We start from the raw sequence: 5010 nt of genomic DNA, 5'->3' as shown, positions 1-5010 counted from the left end.
GGACACACCTTCCCGCGGCAGGGGCGGGGCGCGGCAGCGCCGGGGCTCATGGGCGCGCAGGCGGCGCCCGCGTCAGCGCGGGGCAGGGGCAGGGGCGGCGGCGGCGGGCACGGCCCGGGCGCCCGGGAGAGCGGCCTCGCCCGCGGCCGCGTGCGCCCCGCCGCCCCGCCCGGCCTGCTCTGCGCGCTGGGCCCCGGGTCCGCACCGCAGCCCGGCCCCGGCCCCGGCTGACCGCCCTGTGCTGCTGGCCGTGCAGCGCTGCTCTCCGTCTCCCGACAGCCTGAGCTTCTGGGTTTGGTCGGAGCTGCGCCTCTATCTTCGGACCTCAACGTTAGCTTCGTTCCTCCATGTCCCCCGGTTTCTCCCTCCGTGATGCACGGGGTGTCCTGCTCGCTCTCCCTGGGTCTCTCTAAAGAGCCATCACTCAGGGCCTAGGAATGTGCGTCTCTGAAACAGCATGCCCAGGTCTTTCCTCTATGTATTTTACCTGTTTGCTTCTGTATTTCTAAGTTCATTTTAGGATGATTGTCTATCTTGGGGTCTATGTTCCTCTGTTTCTTCCAGAACCTGGGTGTGTGTGTTTATTTAAGTATCTAAGCCGAGGTCTCATGCCTGTGTGTTTTCTTAAGCCTGTATTATTTTCTGAATCTTTCAGGGAAACCCTGAGTACTGTTGGTCTCTGAGGCCAAGTCGGTCTATCTTTATGCCTCTCTCTCCACAGACTTCAAAGAATGCCAGAATGTTCCATGGTGCAACCACACACACACACAGTAAGGCTCCCTCATCTAGGAGACAGGGGATCTTAATGTGTTCTTTTCAGTCAGATCAGCCCCCAACCTCACTCATTACTTCAGGGGTTTCCATGGCAGTGTATGTCACACACTCTGAATGGGCTCCCTGGCTGTCCTGTTCTTGGGAGTGCTGTGATCTGTAAGCCCAAACAGCTAGTCGGTTAGACCATTTCCAGATTACTGTGCCCATTGGCTGCTGCACTGATCCTAGCTAATAAGGCCAACCAGGTTTCGAAAGGAGCTATAAAATAGAATGTCATTAAGGCAGAACAGTCTCATCTCCATAAGTCCTGAAACACCTCTGTGCTCAAAGAGTGTGCTGGTTGGCCACCTTACTCTGAGCAGTTAATCCCTAAACAGTTCAACAGTCTTCGGCTGACTCTTAAGATGTTGGAGAAGGTGTGGAGCCCTGGGGAAAACCAGGACAAGGAGTTCCGGTATGGAAGAGCAGGCCTAGCAGGTGGCCTAAGTTCAGCAAGATGATGAGAATGCGGAGAGCAGTAGCAAAAACTTTAAGTTAGAACTGTCTCCAGAGAGAACTCAGTCCAGAGCAGGAGAGTCCTGACTTCTAATCCCGATTTCTAATGGGCGAGTTCGTAAACTTCCGGTCCTTGGGCAGAGGTTGCCAGTCTCTGCTGTGTTCCACACTGCCTGCTGGGAGTGGGCAGCGCAGCCAGGGGTGCAGCAACTGCCCCCTAAACCATCCTGCTTGTTCTGTCTGCTCCCCTCTGACGTCGCCTGGCTCTCCTTACTTGCAACTGTCCCCTTGCTTTCTCTGAATGCCACTTAACCTTCTCTTGGTCGGCCAGCTCTGCCCTATCAGCGTTTCTGTTTTTTTTTTCAGTCAGTGCCCTTGATGCAATGACCTCAGGGCTTTTGTCCAGAGAGTTAAGCCTGCAAGGCCAGTCCTGATTTTCCCTGTTGGTAGTGAGATGTGGGAAAGCTTATACCCATCACTTGGGAGGCTGGCTTTCCCCACGGAGCGCCCCTGCTGCAGGATGTGTGCACACAGGGACTGTCTAACCCTGCAGGCTCCCCTTCCCTTTGCTGCAGAAACTACGCTTCTCACTGTTTTCCTCTTTTCCACTTTTTGATGCTTGGTTCTTGGTGCCTGGGCTTCTTAATCAGCCCTGACATCCTGTCCCAAAACGTTGATATTTTATTTGGCGCTATACTTCCCCTGTAAAGGGCTAGAGAGGAGAGAGAATGGTACTGTGCAAAGAGGATGGGATTTAGAGTCAGATGGGGATGGATTTGAATGCTGCCTTCACCACTTACTTAATATGAAAATTCAGCATATTAAGCTTTCTGTGCTTCATTTGAATCTTTTTATGCTTCATTTCCTAATGTCTTACATGGGGATAATACTACTTAAGAATACCTGCCTCACTGGGTGGTTGTGGTGATTCATAAGGTAATACACAGAAATCACCTTCTTACAAATGCAGAAGGTGATTGATGTGGGTTATTTTCTTTTCCTAACGTAGTTACGTATGTTGAATGAATACATTTACAATAACAAGGTGATAAAGGTCAGGAAAGGGAAACAGAATTTAAGTTATTTTAAAATGAGAGCTGTATTAAGGTGGTAGAGAAAAAGCATAGATTCTGGAATCTGGGAACATTTGAACCGGAGGCAGTGCCTTCAAGATCCAGCCGTGGCAGGGGAAAGACAGAGAACTGTCCTGTAAGGTTCTAAGTACTGGGGCTGAAGGAATTAGCGACCTTTTTTTGAAGCAGAAACTCATGAGAGTTATCCCCCGGGCGTCACCGCCCTGACCGGATGTCCTCCTGCTGACACCCTCCCGTGCTACTGGCTGCATGTCTCCCACTTGGTTAACTCTGGCCCTCGGCTGACCCAGTGCTCGTCCTTTGATCTCGTGACCCACCTTGGACCCTTTTAAATGGATTTTAACTCAGTTCTTTTCTGAACTTGGCTGACTGTGGTCTCTCTATCTCTGTCCTTTAATGGCTGCCCTGACTGGGCCACTGTGATCCTTAGCTACTCTATGCCATTCTGATGAGTATGTTTTTCCTTTTCATCCTTGGTTCCCCTTTATTTCTTTTCTCAACCTTTGCACATTGGCTGTAACCTAAATGGAGTGCTGTTCAAGGTATAAATGCTAATTGCCTCATTCATTTTTTAAAAATTCATTTAGTCAATATGCATTTTTAGAAACCAGACATACAGAGTCCAAGTCTCTGCCAGCCAGGAGCCCTCAGTCTAACAAAGAAGGGAAACAAGTAGCAAATAATGATAGTAGAGTGTGAGTAAGCGTTGCAGTGAGATCTGTAAGAGATGCAGTGGTAGCTTTCAGGAGAGAGCCCTGCTTCAGGGGTAAGAGAAGGCGTAATGGATATGGTGGCATTTGGGCTGACTTTCTCAAAAAGGTACCCTGTTACTGATGGAGAAGAGGATGGAGGAAAGACTGACCAAGAACAAAAACAGAAGCCTGAGCACATGCTGTTCAGGGAAGGGCACAGAGTGTGGGCTTAACCTGAGGTGGGAAGAAATGGCAGAGAAGAAAAAACAATAGTAATTATGTAAGGTGATGCATATGCTAGTTCGTTTGATTGGGATGACCATTGCCCAGTGTACTGAAACATCAGTGGTACACCTTAAATTTATACAGTTTTCATTAGTTAATTGTCTCAGTAAAACTTAACAAAGTCCTTTAGAAAAACCCCATCTCTGGAAGTATAAAGTCCAAATTTTGTAGCTCCCAAGCATGCATAGCCTCCAAGCATATTATTATAAAGAAGTACATGTATATAGTTTATAAATACATAAAGTGCTAATTTATTGGGGATTCTTACTGATTTTTCTTATTGAAGCCAGGATAAAAGGTGTTTTAAAACCACTGCTGTAAATCAGAGTGTCTCCATTATCACTAGACATTCAGATCAGCGAGACGCCATCTCCCAGTCGTTCTGCTAGACCCCAACCTACAGAGGTGAAACTGCATAGGTTTTGGGCAACAGCAAATTCATACAACTTGCATGGCCTGCAAGCCCTTTCATGACCTGGTTGCCTGGCTTCACATTCTCCCCAGGTCTCTAGAAGCCTCTGAAATTTATCCTAAAGGTTTATTTTTTACTTGGTGCACTTATCTTATGAAAATACATATGCCTCTGCATCTTATTCTGTCCACATCTCCAGAATGTCACATGTCTGAGAATGACCACGCCGTTCCACTGGGGAGTGGCAGCTCTGGTAACTGCCAGCAGCCATAGGAGACAGCAGGGTCCTATCCTACATTGCAGGAAGCGCTTTTACTCAGGTTGTCCTGCCTTTTTTTGAGTGTTTGGATTCAGGATGTTTCAGAAGTTCTCCCCAACAAAATTCTTAGACAATAAGGATGGGGAAGGAGATAATGCCTCTTCATAGAGACTAATTTGATGAAGTCCATTAGTTCTGGCTCTATTACACTGGTTCCCAAACCTAGAAAGTCAACAAAATCTCCAGGAAAGGTAGTTTTGTTTGCTGTTGTTTGTCTTGAAGTGTCTCATGCAGTTACGATGGGGACCCTGACTCAAAAGCAGTGATTCCTCACCAAAGGCTTTCATTGTGACTGCGTGGTGAGTTGTGTGAAATGCTGTTGCCCGAAACCTATGGGGTTTCACTTCTACAGGTTGGGGCCTAGCAGACTGATGGGGAGATGGCGCCTTGCTGATCTGGGTGTCTGTTGATAATGGAGACCCTCTGACTTTTACAACATCTTTCCTCCTGCCTTCTAGCAATGAAAAATATTCCAACAGACATCCCCAACATATGAGTATGTTGTTTATAAACTGTATATATTTATAAACTGTATCTATGCAATATGTAAAAATAGACATTTAAAAGTAATGAGATTCAAATAAATGTAATGAAGAGGTCTACCATTTTCATCCCATTCCCCCAATGGACCACCAAGCATCTTACTGTGTAGACCCTTGATAGAAAGAATGATTCTTTCTCTTTTTCCTTAATGGGACCACAACTCTTATTTAAGGATTTACAGTCTCAGGTAGCTGTCTGGAAGCAGAATCATCTCCCCCCAACCCAACCAAGCCACTCTTACTCAATTGTTTACTTCACCCAATCAGTCAACAGACATTTATTGTGTTCCCACTATGTGCACAGCACTGGAGAGGGGCCACATAGTCCTTGACTCAAGGAACTTATATTGTGCCACACATAGACATTAAATAAGTGAACATAGACATTAAATAAGTG

The sequence above is a fragment of the Manis pentadactyla genome, chromosome 7 (assembly GCF_030020395.1).
Source record: "Manis pentadactyla isolate mManPen7 chromosome 7, mManPen7.hap1, whole genome shotgun sequence".
In the NCBI taxonomy this organism is placed as follows: Eukaryota; Metazoa; Chordata; class Mammalia; order Pholidota; family Manidae; genus Manis; species Manis pentadactyla.
This window is presented reverse-complemented; position numbering follows the sequence as displayed.